Source organism: Suricata suricatta, chromosome 16 (genome assembly GCF_006229205.1).
Source record: "Suricata suricatta isolate VVHF042 chromosome 16, meerkat_22Aug2017_6uvM2_HiC, whole genome shotgun sequence".
In the NCBI taxonomy this organism is placed as follows: domain Eukaryota; kingdom Metazoa; phylum Chordata; class Mammalia; order Carnivora; family Herpestidae; genus Suricata; species Suricata suricatta.
The window spans coordinates 17,595,675-17,612,160 of record NC_043715.1 but is presented as its reverse complement, the minus strand read 5'-3'; the positions used below and the strand labels follow the sequence as shown (position 1 = coordinate 17,612,160).

The following is a 16,486-nucleotide window of genomic DNA, read 5'->3' as shown; positions in this document are numbered from 1 at the left end:
CATACAGTAATCCCTTTGCTACACCAGTGGTCCCTACTCTGGCTGCTGTGTCTGACCTGTATTAGGTCAATGGTAACTCCATACCCATTGTGTCATATATATATATATATATATATATATATATATATATATATATATGGATGAAGCTGTGTCACTGTCATTTTCTTTTCATATTAAATTATTCTTTCTTTTTTTGGGGTAAAATTTACCATCTTAAGTTTTTGTTGTTGTTTTTTTTGAGAGAGAGAGAGCGTACAAGTTGGCGAGTGAAGTAGGGCCAAGGGGGAGAAACTGAAGCAGGCTCCATGCTCAGTGGGGAGCCCCACAAGGGGCTTGATCTAATGACCATGAGATCATGATCTGAACTGAAATCAAGAGTCAGATGCTTAACCAACTAAGCCACCCAGGCACACCTTAACACATTTTTTAAAATTTTAACTTTTTAATGCTTATTTATTTTGAGACAGAGAGAAAGAATAAGAGAGAGTGAGAGTGAGCAGAGGAGGGACAAAGATGAAGAGAGAGAATCCCAAGCAGGTTCTGCTCTGTCAGTGCAAAGCCCAACATGGGGCTTAAATCTACAAACTGTGAGATCAAGACCTGAGACAAAATCAAGAGTTGGACGTTCAACTGACTGAAACACCCAAGTGTCCCAAATTTCAATTTAAGTAGGCTCCACACCCAGTGCAGAGGCCAACACAGGGCTTGAACTCACAACCCAGAGATCGTAACATGAGCTGAGATCAAGAGTCAGATACTTGGGGTGCCTGGGTGGCTCAGTCAGTTAAGCGTCCAACTTCGGCTCAGGTCATGATCTCATGGTCCGTGGGTTTGAGCCCCGTGTCAGGCTCTGTGCTGACAGTTAGCTCAGAGCCTGGAGCCTGTCTTCGGATTCTGTGTCTCCCTCTCTCTCTGACCCTCTCTTGCTCACTCTCTCTCTCTCTCAAAAAAAAAAAAAATTAAAAAAAAAAAGAGTCAGATACTTAACTTACTAAGCCCCCAGGTGCCCCGTCTTAACTATTTTTAAGTGTACAGGTTCAGTGATACATTCATATTGTGCAACCATCACCATCATCTACCTCTAAAACTTTTCATCCTGCAAAACTGAAACTCTGTACTCATTAAACAGTAATTCCTCTCCCCAGCCCCTCTCCCTAGTCCCTGTTTGTATGTGTGTGTGTGTGTGTGTGTGTATATATATATATAACATATATATATATACACACACACACACACATACATACGCACATACACATATATACACATATATACATACATTTTTTTAAAGTAATCTGTACATTCAACATGGGCCTCTAACTTATGACCCCATGACCCCAAGATTAAGAGTTATCTCTATGCTTTACTGACTGAGCCAGCCAGGTGTCTCTAACCATTCTATTTTCTGTCTCTATGACTCTGACTATGCTAGGTACCTCGTAGATGGGGAATCATAGTGTTTGTCTTTTTGTGATTGGCTTATTTCACTTAGCATGTGTCAGAACTTCCTCCCTTTATAAGGTCAAATAATATTCCATTCCATATGTATATTCCACATTTTGCTTATCCATTCATCTGTTCACAAACACTTGGTGTGCTACTATAGATAATGCGGCTATGAATATGGGTGTTCAAATACCTTTTCAAGACCCTTCTTTCAATACTTTTGGGTTTATACCCTGAAGCAGAATTGATGGATCATATGGTAGATTTTTACGTTTTTGAGGAACCACCATACTGTTTCCCACTGGGGTTGTATCATTTTAAATAATAATTTTATAAACACCTTACAGTCCCTTAGTCTTCCAACTGTCTTTAAAAAATCTTACTACTAATCTTGCTCACTGCAAATCCTAAATTTTAATAAGTTTTATCCAAACACACAACTTTGCTGTTCTACTTTAATTCACATAACACTGCTTCATTTGCAACTCCTCACAGATCAGAGACCACCTACTTTCAGGTGTTTTTTTTTAAGTTTATTTATTTTGAAAGAGAGAGAAAGAGAGAGAGAGAGAGAGAGAGAGAGAGAGCAAGCGGGGGAGTGGCAGAGAGAATCTCAAGCAGGTTCTGTACTGTCAGCACAGAGCCCAATGCAGGGCTCAAACCCATGAACCGAGAGATCACTACCCAAGCCGAAACCAAAAGTTGGACGCTTAACTGACTGAGCCACCCAGATGCCCCAACCTATTTCCAGTTTAAAAGAGACATGGTGTTCCTTTAGTAACTGCAAGTACTAGGGATATACATCTCTTCCCTCTGCATCCATGACATCCTCCCACCTTTCTGGTCATTTCTGTATGCCACTGTTGGGGTTCCCAGCTCCTTCAATGTTGAGGTTTTTGAGGTTCAGTCAGAGGTGTCCTCTTTTCTTCTGGTTCCACATACTCTTTTCTACTCATGTCCAAAGCGTTATCAGTATACCGGGGACTCCCAAATCTGTAGAACAAGCCCAGATTTCCCTCCGGAGTTTCACACCCACATATTCTACTCCTGAATATACACTGATGTTCTATAGTCTCCATAACCCACACACCCACATGACCAAATCTGAACAGGAAGAATAAAGTGAGATGGTGAGAGCCTGACGTGAAGGCATCAGAGATACCTGGGTTCAAATTCTGGCTTCACCAGGTCTTAAGCAACCCTTTCCACGGGTAAAACAGGCCTAATGCTATGTAGCTCCCAGGGTCTTCCGAAGATTAAATGAGGTCTAGTTTTAAGTGCTAGCCAAGGATATATGGCCAGCATTTAATAATTATCATAAACCCTCAAACATTTTCTTCCCATATTCTCTCTTATGGAATGTTACCATGATCAATCGGTTCTTTAGCCCAGAAAGCTGGCCATCACCCCCAACTTCTCTATTCCTTTACCTGTAAAAGTAACTCATCAAGTCTTATTGGTCCTACCTCTTTATTATCTCTTAAATCCGTCTCTTCATTGTCATCTCCTCTGCCACTGCCCTGAGTACCGCACACCTGGATGACTGCAGCAACTTTCTCCTCGATCTCTCTTGCTTCCATCTTTTCCTTCCTTCATCTAATCCTCATATTGTAAAGAGATCTTTCTAAAATGCAATCAGGGGCGCCTGGGTGGCTCAGTTGGCTAAGCCTCCAACTTCGGCTCAGGTCAGATCTCACATTCGTGGGTTCGAGCCCCACGTCAGGCTCTGTGCTGATAGCTCAGAGCCTGGAGCCTGCTTCCAGTTCTGTGTCTCCTTCTCTTTCTGCCCCTCCCCCTCTCGTGCTCTGTCTCTCTCTGTGTCAAAAATAAATTAAAACATTTAAAAAATATAAAAAATAAAATAAAATGCAATCAGGATCACACCACTCTCTTCTTTTTTAAACTTTTTTTGACTTCTCACTGGACTCACTATAAAGTCTGGAATCTTAAGGAGCACCTGTCTGGGTGGCTCAGTTGGTTGAGCCACTGACTCTTGATTTTGGCTTAGGTCATGATCCCTCATGTTGGGGATTGAGCCCCTCGTCAGGCTCCACGCTCAGTGTGGAGCTTGCTTAAGATTCTCTCTCTCCCTCTGCCCCATTTGTGTTCTCTAAGCTAATAATAAAAAATAAAATAAAATAGAAAGGATCCTTTAAAAAATAAATTTTAGGTGTCCAGATTCTTCAGTATGACTTGTAAGGTCCTACATGATCCGGAAATCGTAAGACAGGTCTAGCTTTGTACAGGGTCACTTTCAAGGATTATCTCAAAGCGAGATGGGTTTCAAAACATTTACTATGTTAAATAACATAGTAAGAAGAATGCTCTGCAAAATTATCAGTTACAAATCAACTAAAAGTTGCGGGGGGGGGGGACTGTTAACACAGGTTTCAGAGTAACTGATGAGGAGTGTGTTTTTTTCTTTATGGGAAAATTAAATAGTGGGGAACAGTTGTTTATTGAGACCCTTTTAGATCACATTAAAAGTGTATCATCTCACAAAAACTTGTACATGAATGTTCATAGGACAATCTTTCATAATAGCCAAAAAGTGGACACCTAAATGTCTATCAGCTACTGAATAGGTAAACAAAAAGTGGTTTATCCATACAATGTAGTTATTATTCGGCCACAAAAAGTAATTAAGTACTGATAAAAAATGCAACAAGAAGGAACCTTGAAAACACTATGCTCAGTAAAAGATGCCAGTCACAGAAGGCCATATGTTGTATGATTCCATTTATAGAAAATGTTCAGAACAGGCAATCCATGAAGGTAGAAAGTAAATTAGTGGCAGGGGATAGCAGGAATGGAGGATCTGGGAGGTATGAGGGTCAACTTTATTCTTCCGCATGTGGTTATTCAGTACCACTTGCTGAAGAGACTATTCCTTACTCTGAATAACTCTGACATCTTTGTTGAAAATCAATTGACCATAAATGTTAAGGGTTTATTTAGAGACTCTCAATTTATAAAAAAAATTTTAATGCTTATTTATTTTTGAGAAAGAGACAGACAGACAGACAGCAGGGGAGGAGCAGAGAGGGAGACACAGAATCCAAAGCACGCTCCAGGTTCTGAACTGTCAGCACAAAGCTCGATGCGGGGCTTGAAATCATGAGCCATGAGATCATGACCTGAGCTGAAGTTGGACACTTAACTGACTGAGCCACCCGGGTGCCTCTAGAAACTCTCAATTTTATTTCACTGCTCTATGTGTCTGTCCTTATGCCGGTACCACCCCATCTTGATTACTTTAGCTTTACACTAAGTTCTGAAGTCAGTGTGAGTCTTCCAACTTTGTTCTTTTTCAATATTGTTTTTGCTATTCTGGGTCCTTTGCATTTTCCAACAAATTTTAGGTTCAACCTGGGATTTTGGTAGATTGCTTTGAATCTGTAGATCAATTTGGGGGAATGCTGTCATCATAACAATATTAGTTTTTTTATTTTTTATTATTTTTTAAAATGTTTTATTTATTTTTGATACAGAGAGAGACAGAGCATGAGAGGGGGAGGGGCAGAGAGAGGAGGAGACACAGAACTGGAAGCAGGCTCCAGGCTCTGAGCTAGCTGTCAGCACAGAGCCTGACGCGGGGCTCGAACCCACGGACGTGAGATCTGACCTGAGCCGAAATCGGAGGCTTAACCGACTGAGCCAAAATCGGAGGCTTAACCGACTGAGCCACTCAGGCGCCCCAATACTATTTTTTTTTAATTAAAAAAAAATTTTTTTTTACATTTATTGATTTTTGAGAGACAGCATGAGCAGGGGAGGAGCAGAAAGGGGAGACACAGAATCCGAAGCAGGCTCCAGGCTCTGAGCAAGCATTCAGCACAGAGCCTGATGTGGGGCTCGAACCCACGAACCATCAGATCATGACCTGAGCTGAGCTGAAGTAGAACGCTTAACTGACTGAGCCACCTAGGCACCCCACTATTAGGTTTTCTGATCCATGTACATGGTATGTCATTCCATTTACTTAGGTCTTCTTTAATTTATTTTAATGATGTTCTATAGATTTTAGAGAGTAAGTTACACACTTTTTGGTTAATTTTTTTTCCTAACTAATTTTGTTTGATGCTATTGTAAATGGAACTGGTTTTTTAATTTCATTTTCAGATTGGGCATCTCTTTTGCTTCTAGTATAGATACAAACGTACAAGCACAGTACAGCATCCTGTACTGCTTGACCCTACCTGAAGGACACCTGTGCCTTTGTGAACCATTGAAATAAGCATGTCTTGAGCTAACTCCAGATCCCAGTCAGCTTCCTGCACTCCTGTCTCTAAACTCTGGGCCTGTGGATCTTGGCTTGTCTCCTGTACTCTACCATTGGGTTTTATATTAATCATCTTTCTTTCTAATAATGATGAATAATATCTGTAAATTCTCAGCTATGTCTCTTTCCTCTTTGCTGAAAATTCTGCCCTTAGAGGCTTCCTTTCTAGCTGGAAACAGGTAAGTCACATATTATCTTCTATAATTATCATGTCCAGGACTTCTCCCCTTTAGCTATTTTGGTCACCTTCTGCATTTGCAGTTTGTTATTGTTTTTCTTGTTGTTTTGCTACGTCCGGATCATGGATATTCTAGGAGCCTGAGTGTCAAATCTGTAGCATTAGACAGGTAAGCTTCTGCATAAGTTTCATGGGTTATTAATTACCAATATCTATAAGGGCCAGAGGAGTGAAACATAGCCACTATAAGCAAAGATGCCCATGTTCTCTCAAAATTCATGCCCATGGCACACTTCCTCTTCTCTCCCACTTCATTCCTTCAGGGTCTAGTTATATGTGGGTGTATGTTTGCATTGATGGCTTAAAACAACAAAATGGACTAGAAGGCATTTTAATAACCTCTGTTTTACTGACAGTGACTTAAAGGGCAGCCTCATCAACACCCAGAAAGGGGCATCAAGTGGCCTCTGAGGAAGCCAGATGGCATGAAGCTAGGCAGGCTTGATCACTAAGTATTTCCTGTTCAAGCAGGCACAGCTGGTTTCCCTTATTTATTTTAGTGACTACCCTTTTTAACCCCTAAAATTTCCCTACTTCCAGCCCCCAACTTCCTTGTATATACGGAGACCTTTCACATTCTCCAAAGATCTCCATAAACTCAACCCTGCCTAGCTCCCATGCATTCCAGTCACCACATACTGGTCAGGGTGGAAGGTACCCTGACAGGATTGGCTCTACACACTTTTACAAGGCTGTGGGGAAGACAGCACAGAGGTTAGAAGCATGGAATCTGAAGCCACCTTGCCTGGCTCAAGTGTGGCTCTACCACTGAACAGCCAGGTAACCTCAGGTTAGGTTTCTTAATCATTCTGTGCTTCTGTTTCCTCATCTGTAAAATGGGGATAGTTGTTCTACCTCATAGGGGAGTTAAGGATCAAATGAATATTTGTAAAGAATTTATTACAGAGCCTGGCCATAGTACGTCACTGGATACATCACTTTATTTTTTTTTTATCTTTTTTTTTTTGCATACATCACTTTAAAAATTTTAATTAAAAAAATTTTTAATGTTTATTTATCTTAGAGAGAGAGAGAGAAGGAGAGGGAGAGAGAGAGTGTCAGAGCATGAGTGAGGGAGGGGCAGAGAGGGAAACACAGAATCCGAAGCAGGCTCCAGCCTCTGAGCTGTCAGCACAGAGCCCAACGCAGGGCTTTAACTCGTGAACTGCGAGATCATAACCTGAGCTGAAGTCGGGATGCTCAATAGACTGAGCAGCCCAGGTGCCCCTAATTTAATTTTTAAAAGTTTGTCAATTTTGTTGATCTTGTCAAAGAACCAACTTTTCTTTATGTAATCTCTATACCCAACGTGGGATTTGAACTCACAACCCTGTGATCAAGAGTCACATACTCTTACAACTCAGCAGCCAGGAATTGTCCCATACATCCATCATTTTTTTTTAATGTTTTTTTTTTTTTTGAGAGAGAGAGACAGCATGACCAGGGGAGGGTCAGAGAGAGAAGGAGGCACAGGATCCGAAGACAGGCTCCAGGCTCTGAGCTAGTGGTCAGCACAGAGCCTGATGCGGGGCTCGAATCCACAAACCATGAGATCATGACCTGAGCTGAAGTCGGACGCTCAACCGACTGAGGCACCCAGGCGCCCCCACATTCATCATTTTTAAAAAGGTTTCTTTTTTAAATTTTTATTTTATTTTATTTTTATCTTTATTTACTTTTGAGAGAGAGACAGACAGAGTGTGAGTGGAGAAGGGGAAAAGAGAGCGAGAGGGAGATGCAGAATCTGAGGCAGGCTCCAGGCTCTGCGCTGTCAGCACAGAGCATGACGCAGGGCTCAAACCCATGGACTGTAAGATTATGACCTGAGCCGAAGTTGGATGCTTAACTGACTGAGCCACCCAGGCACCCCTAAAAAGATTTCTATGACTAACTTAGATGTCTCCTTTTCAAAAGCTGTGTAGGAATATAAAGATAATATTCTGAGATAATATGCAGGGAAGTGCAATACGCCAAACAACATTTAGTATAACATATAGTACATCTAAGTCCATACAATCCCATTTTGCAGATGAGGATACAGAAGCTCAAAGAGGCTAGATAACTTTTCCAAGGTTCTGTAGCTGGCTGTGTAAGACAGAGCTGTCATAACCAGATGTGAAACCCTGGGTAGGTTACTTAGCTTCTCTGAGCCTCTGTAAAAACAGAGGCCTTGTGTGTGGGGGGCGTAATTCTTCTTTCATTCCTTTGTGAGAAGTATGAGCCAGGCAAGTTCATTCTGTTCCCTAGCTTGGCAACTGTTTGCCTTAGATACACCACTCAAACCAATGTTGACCTTTATTGAGGGCCAAACAGGGAGGCTGTGGAGATAAAAGGATTAAAAAAAACACCCACAGTCCAAATTTCAGGGCCAACCAGTCAGAAAGATGTGTAGGAGCCAGAGCTGGTGGTGGCAAGCACTAACCTGAGGAGTTTGGACTTTCTGGGTCCAGCCGATGGGCAGTACCAAGAGGAGATCAGAGTCTTAGCATGACTAAGAGAATTTAATCCCAGGAATGTATGGCTAGTTCAACATTCTAAAATCAATCACTATAATCCACCATACCAATAGTAATTAGTTATTAGACTCATTCATTAGAAATGCAAACTAGGTGCTCCTGAGTAGCTCAGTGTTGTTTAAGGGTCCAACTTCAGGTCAGGTCATGTTTTCGCCATCTGTAAATTTGAGCCCCACGTTGGACTCTGTGTCTTCTCTCTCTGCTCCTCCCCCGCTCACACTCTGTCTCTGTCTCTCTCTCTCTCAAAAGTGAGTAAACACTACAAAAATTTATATAAAAATGCAAATTAAACCTTATTTAATACAACTACACACCTACTAAAATGTCTAAAAATCAGAAAACCTGGTATCAAATACTGGCAAGGCCATAAAGCAACTGTTCATTGTTGGTGAAAATGAAAAATGGTATAGCCACTTTGGAAACCAGTCTGTCATCTTACAAAGTTAAATGTACACTTATCATATAATCTAGTATCCCCACTTCTGGGTATTTGCCAAAAAAAACCAAAACTGATTTTTATATAAAAACCTGTATGTGAACATCTATCTTGTAATATTTAATACTGGTTTTATTTGTAATTGCCAAAACTTAGAACCAACACCAATGCCCTTCAACTGGTGGTTAATGGAAACACAAATAGTGTATCATGCAATGGAATACTACTCAGTTACGCAAAAGAGCAAACTACTAATGCACTCAACGACATGATGAATCTCAAGTGCCTTATGCTAACTAAAAGATGCCAGACTCAGGAGGCTCTATACTGTGTGATTCCATTCACATGACATAAAAGAAAAGGCAAACAACAGGGACAGAAAACAGTGATTGCCAAGGAGCATGAGTCAACTGCAATGGGCTACAGGGAATTTGGGGGTGATGGTGGAGGCAAAGGAACTGTTCTCTATCTTGAAAAGGTTAGTTACATGACTGTGTGCATTTGTCAAAATTTATACAACTGTACACTTAGAAGGGGTAAATTTACTGATATGTAAATTATATTTTAATACATAAATGTGACACCTTAAAAATAACCAAAATTCTAAGGATAAAATGACAAGTTGTAATGTCATTTAGAGAAACAGGGAACCCAAAAGGCCTGACTTGCTGAAACTTGTGCAGAAGCTGGGATCTGTGGATTCTGCTCGTCCTGGACTGGTGGAATGTCAGCTCACCTTCTGTATGCCTTGTCCATGGAGCCACAGCTTCTGTAAAATCAGGAAGAGACTCATTCCCCACCATAGGGATGGGCCAAATCCAGACTGACCCCTGTTTTTATAAATTCTGGAACACAAGTCACATCCATTCCTTTATCCATAGCTACTTTTGTAATAAAACAGCAAAGTAGGTGCAACATTTGGCCCACAAAATCGAAAACATTTACCATCTGACCCTTTATAGAAAAGGTTTGCTGATCCCTGCCCTATCTCATGGGTTATGAAGCTATGAGCTCCCAATGACAGAATTTCATCATGAAAGGAGCCAGGTTTATGATTTTAAAACATCCTACCTCATTGTTTGAGAAGTCACAGATTCTGGGAACTCTGGTGTTAACTGCAGAAGGTCAGAGAGGTCATTCATCAATTAGGCAGCTTGAGTAGGAGTCAGACCCCGGGCAGAAGGTGCCTGTGAATCCTTTCCTACTAGATGCCACATGCAGAACTAAAACCTGTATTTCCCAGCCTCTCCTGTAAAAAAGATGCATCTAAGAAGATAAATATAGGATGAAGGTACAGTTTGGTAGAGCTTTTGAGAACATTCTTTAAAGGAGGTAAATAGGTAATCTCCATTGACAGGCACTTTTCCCTCTCTTTCTCCTTCCTTTCAGCTTTAAGTGCAAGATTCTATGGCTGGATTGGCCACAGTCAAATGACTACTAGGAGGCAACAAGGATGGAACATGATTTCCTGCAGACATTGGTACTAAAATGATGAATCATCCCCAAGGAACTCCATTTCATGGACTAGACTGGCATGTAAACACATGTGTTATTCTATGACAGGCAGAACAACAGAAATCTGTGTGTGGCATGGAGAACGGGGGCCACAGGTGGTGTGCAAGCAGCAAAGGCTTCCTGGAAGGGATGACGTAACAGGTCTAAGTTGGTCAGAAAGACAAGAGATCACACAGCCTGTCCAACCCATCCAATGACAAGACCTTCCCTTTACTAGTGGCCTGATTCTGTTCTGGGACGATTTCAGTCAGAAAACACTTCTGTGGATGGACTTGAAGTCCTTTGTCTTCTACATTGTGGAGCTATCTGTGATGTTTGTAATGAAACTATCATGTTTCCTCTAAACTTCACAGGTAGTGGTAGGTTGTTTGCAAAATGGCCACAATAACTCCCTTTTCTGTTTTCATGCCACCAGATAGTCAATCACCATCCACAATGACTCAGCACTTAGCCATGTCATTTGCTCTGGCCAATGGGAAATTAGCAAAATGACACAAAATGTTTGAAAAATTCTTTTGCATGAAGGCTTGCTCTCTTACACTGCTTGCGGATTATTGGGGACCATCACCATGTGAACAAGCCTAGGCCATCCTGCTGGATCACAAGAGACATGTGACCAAAGTTATCCTCACTGCCCCACCTGACACAGCCATGCCAGTTATATGAGTGAAATCATCTCACATCATCCAGTTCTAGCTGAGCCCACCTAAACCAGAACCACCACCCAGAACTCCCAAAAATCACAAGAAAATAAAATTAACATTGTAAACCTTTAACTTACCCAATGTTATATGTCAATTATATTTCAATAAAGCTGGGGAGGAAAAAGAATCATGAGAAATAATATTTGTCTTAAGCTACTGCATTTTGAGGTTGTTTGTTATACAGCAAAAGCTTACTGATATACTCCTTTACAGGCAGAACTCCTCTAATTCCGTCAGGCTGTCCCTCATACTCTCTATCAGAGGAGTAGCCAAGGCCAAGGCTGCTCTGGCTTGCCCAATCTCTGGTTTGCCAATATCCCCCTGAAACAGGGCTCCCAGAACTAAATGCCATATCCTGAACGTACTCTGGCCTTCTTTCTTTAGATACTATACTCCTATTAAGCAGCTTACATTCATTATAGAATTTAGACAGCCTTGTCATCCTGATACACAGTAGGAATCATATATCCTAATAACTATTCTGTCCTTATATCATTGGGTTTTAAAAATGTTTAATTGTGGCAAAATACACATCAACATAAAATTTATTATCTCAACCATTTTTAAATGTATAGTTCAGAGATATTAATAAAATTCACATTGTTGTACAACCATTACCACCAACCACCGTCCACAGAACTCTTTTTACCTTGTAAAAGTGAAACTCTAGGGGCACATGAGTGGCTCAGTCGGTTAAACATCCGACTTCGGCTCAGGTCATGATCTCAAGTTCGTGGGTTTGAGCCCCACGTTGGGCTCCCTGCTGACAGCTCAGAGCCTGGAGCCTGCTTTGGATTCTGTGTCTCCCTCTCTGCTCCTCCCCTGCTCATGCTCATGCTCATGCTCTGTCTCTCTCTCAAAAAATAAACAATAAAAAAAATTTTAAGTGAAACTCTAGATCCCCTCCACCCTATCCCCTCCAACCCCCAGCAACCACCATTCTTCTACTTTGTCTCTATGAGTCTGAGTCTCTGTAAGTGCAATCATATAATACCTATACTTTTGTGACTGGCTTATTTCACTTAGTATCATGTCCTCAAGGTTCACCCATGTTGTAGTGTGTGTTTGAATTTCCTTCCTTATTTAGGCTGAATAATATTCCATTGTACATATATACTACCTTTTGCTTACCCATTCATCTGACCATGGACACTTGGGTGGCTTCCACATTTTAGCTACTATGAATAATGCTATAAACACAGGTGTACAAATTAGTTTTTTTGAACCAAAGTACAGTGCTTCAAAAATTTCCCCTAATAAATGTAATTTAATATGGGCATTTATTTACCAGTTGAGAACTTCCTGAATATTTATTCACTATTTGTACCAGGCTTTGTATCAGTTGCAAATTTGATCAGCAGGCTATATCTTCAATTCAAGCCAAAAAGCTAATTTAGATTGTTACCAAATACACAGAGTCTGAACTGACCAAAATTTCCTCAAGGCCAGCAACAAGTTGTTCGTGGTTTAGGCACTGAGGAACAAAGTTAGCCCTTAATAAATGTTTGTTAGATGATGTTGTCCTTTACAAACCCATATACCTTTTTTTTTTCCTGTCCTTTTTTTTTTAAACGAGGCTCTAAGCCAACATGGGGCTTGAACTCATAACCCTAAGATTACAAGTCACGTGCTCTACCAAGCAAGCCAGCCAGGTGCCCCAAACGCATATACCTTTCGGAGTTCACCAGCTGTCTTTCTCAGTGTTCACAGATCCTTTGTTTAATAAAATGTTCTAGTATTTTTCTGAGGAATCCTCAGTATCAGGCTCATCTTTAAAATCTGGGACAAATGTTGTATATCATCCATCTTCTGGCATCTCCCTCTGTTTCATTATGCCTCAAAAGTTTATTAGATAGGGGGCACCTGGATGGCTCAGTTGGTTACGTGTCTGACTTGGGCTCAGGTCATGATTTCATGGTTCATGAGTTTGAGCCCCACATCAAGCTCTGTGCTGAGAGTTCAGAGCCTGGAGGCTGCTTCAGATTCTGTCTCTCTCTCTCTTTTTCTGCCCCTTCCCCACTCACATTCTGTCTCTCTCAAAAATAAATAAACATTTTTAAAAAGTTTATTAGTATATGGGGGTATAGCATGGTTTTCTCAGACCCTAGGGATATACTTCAAATGGACTGGGAGAACAAAACTGGTTCTACCTTCCCTGGGCCTGCTTTTCCCAGCTTAGTCTATTTTTGTCAGAGAGGTTCCCCCCACACCCCCACCCCCAGCTAGGTCTTTGATAAAAGGAGAAATATAATAGAGGAATTGATTAGTTAATGTTTCTCTGTCAGGTTGTCCCTTATTTATCCTACTTTACACACACACACACACACACACACACACACACACGTGTATTTTGGTTTATTTATCTTGAGAGAGACAGATACAGCATGAGCGGGGAGAGGGCAGAGAGGGAGGGAGACAGAATCCCAAGCAGGAACCACCCTGCCAGTACAGAGCGGAACACATGAAACCAGCAGATCATGATCTGAGGTGAAACCAAGAGTCCGATGCTTAACTGACTGAGCCACCCAGGCACCCCTTCAGTGTATTTTTGGGGTTTTTTTTTAGTATATTTTAAAGAATACTTTTGATTGGGGTGCCTGGGTGGCTCAGTTAGTTGGGTGTCTGACTTCAGCTAGCTCAGGTCATGATTTCACGGTTTGTGGGTTTGAGCCCTGCATCTGACACTGTGCTGACAGCTCGGAGCCTGGAGTCTGCTTGGGATTCTTTGTCTCCCTCTCTCTCTGCCCCTTCCCCACTCATGCTCTCTCTCTCTCAAAAATAAATAAACATTAAAAAAAAAAAAAGAATACTTTTGATTGACTGCAGATTTTTTTCAAGTGTCATTACTTGTCCTGAGATTGTGTCTTCCTGATTCTGTGAGAAGCATCCAGCTCTTTAGAAGCTGCAGATGGATAGAGTGTGGGTGGTTCTAGCTAACCTATTTAAAAATATATCTATAATAGTTTGCTCTGTAACTATTCTCTTTTAAATTACAAATTATGCTTTCTATTTTTCAGTGCCAGGCTTCAAAAAGAGCCATTAGGGATTTCTATAGACAAAGTTACTGCCTTGTAATACTATATTTACCATGTAAGCCACACAAATGCCGTCAATTGATCTTCAGCTGAAGTATTAAATCAATTCAATGGGGAAAAGAAACCCTTAAAAATTTTTTTTAAAGTTTATTTGTTTTAGGGGTGCCTGGGTGGCTCAGTCGGTTGGGCATCCGGCTTTGGCTCAGGTCATGACCTCACGGTTCGTGGGTTCGAGCCCCGCATCGGGCTCTGTGCTGACAGCTAGCTCAGAGCCTGAAGCCTGCTTCAGATTCTGTGCCTCCCTCTCTCTTTGACCCTCCCCTGCTCACACTGTCTCTGTCTCTCAAAAATAAATAAAAACCACACAAAAAAAATTAAAGTTTATTTGTTTTGAAAGAAAGAGAGCACAAGTGGGGGAGGGGCAGAGGCACCCAGGTGCCCTGAAAAGAAATTCTTTTAAAGAAATAGTCTTGGGGCGCCTGGGTGGCTCAGTTGGTTAAGCGTCCGGCTTCGGCTCAGGTCATGATCGCACGTTCGTGTGTTCGAGCCCCGCGTCAGGCTCTGTGCTGACGGCTCGGAGACTGGAGCCTGCTTCAGATTCTGTGTCTCCCTCTCTCTCTGCCCCTCCCCGCTCATGCTCTGCCTCTCTCTGTCTCAAAAATAAATAAAACACTAAAAAAAAAAAAGTCTTGGGGATGCCTCAGTGGCTAAGTTGGTTGTACATCTGACTCTTGATTTCAGCTCATGATCTCATAGTTTCACGAGTCTGAGCCCTGTGTTGGGCTTCATGCTGACAGCTGACTCTTGAGTTTGGCTCAGGTCATAATCTCCATCTCTTGAGATTGAGCCCTGGGTCTGGATCTTTGCTGACAGTGCAGAGCCTCCTTGGGATTCTCCTTCCCTCTCCCTCTCTCTGCCCTTACTCTGCTCTCAAAAATAAACAAACATTAAAAAGAAAACAAACCCACATATATTATCCTAATGACACAGCAAATCCACCCATAGATATTTCCCCAAGAAAACAAAAATATATATCCACAAAAACTTACATAAAATGTTCATAGTTAGGGTACCTGGGTGGCTTAGTCAGTTGAGCATCTGACTTCAGCTCAGGTCATGATCTCATTGTTCATGAGTTTAAGCCCTGCATTGGGCTCTCGGCTGTCAGCTCAGAGCCCGCTTTGGATCCTCTGTCTCCCCCTCTCTCTGCACCTCCCCGACTCATGCTCGCTCTCTCTCAAAAATAAACATTAAAAAAAATAAATAAAATGTTCACAGTAGCCTTATTCATTATAGCGCCAAATTGAAAACAAAGCCAAATGTTTGTCAACAGGAGACTGGATAAACAAATAATGCAGAGTCATTCAATGGAATATATAGTAAAGCAATAAAAATTAATGAACTATGAATACATGCAACAATATGTATGAATCTAAAAACTAAGTGAAAGATTCCAGGTACAAACACCAAAACAACAACAATAACAACCCATACTGTAGGATTCCACTTATCTTTAGTATAGGAGCAGGCAAACTTTTTGGTGGTGGTGGTGGGATTTGGGACTGACTGGAAAGGGGCACAGAAAGCATTGTAGAGTGATGGAAATATTCTATATTCTGTGTTGCATTGTGCTTACATGGTGATACAACTGTAACAACTCATCAAATCGAATACTTAAGATCTGTGCATTACTTCTAAGTAGATTATACCTCAAGTTTTAACCACCAGCAGTTGTTACATCTAAGAGCATAGAACAACCTGTTCACATCTTGAAGATTCTGGTTCATAATCAAACAAAATGGATACATGTGAACTAAAAGTCTCTTTCCTTAAAAACATCATAAAACCTTGTCAGCTTATTTTTGAAGATATCAACAGTATAGAGGCAATGGCTGAAGCCAATAGAGTCAGTTTTCTGAGGAATTAACTTCAAGTTAAGGCCCAATGATCTAGTCAGTCTCAGCACTTGCTTAGGGTATCTGAAGATGGCACTTTCCACTAAGCAATGTCAAACTGGACAAGCCGCTCAGCTTCAGGCTTAGGTAAATAAGTCCTCGCCACTCATGGACAACTTGTACTAGGGAAGGGAGGGTTCAAAAAGGAATTCTTCTGTACTGATTTAGGCAAATAAAGTTAATGATGGTTCTAAGTGAGAAATGACGTGCAAGAGTTTGTGGCTGAAGCTGTACAGGTTGGGTAACAAGACCTGGAACACCACAAGAGTGAGAGGCCTTTACTCAGTGCCTGCCCCCACCATTCCCCAGAACCAACCCCACACCTGGAGTTCCCCAGCACAAGCAGCCACCCCAAGCTGTGC

The 16,486-nt window shown here is 41.4% G+C and overlaps 1 protein-coding gene across 4 annotated transcripts in view; it reads right to left on the bottom strand.

Moving 5' to 3' along the window:
- Positions 1-16,486, bottom strand: part of GFOD2 (glucose-fructose oxidoreductase domain containing 2) — a 38,049-nt gene that overhangs the window by 8,031 nt on the left and 13,532 nt on the right. Inside the window, exon 1 of one of the 4 annotated variants that reach the window (XM_029925091.1) lies at positions 9,987-10,077. The exons of the other annotated variants lie outside the window; for them this stretch is intronic. The gene's annotated coding sequence lies outside the window, so the exon portion shown is untranslated. Of the gene's footprint in view, positions 1-9,986; positions 10,078-16,486 lie in introns of those variants that run through there. 4 annotated transcript variants of the gene reach the window in all.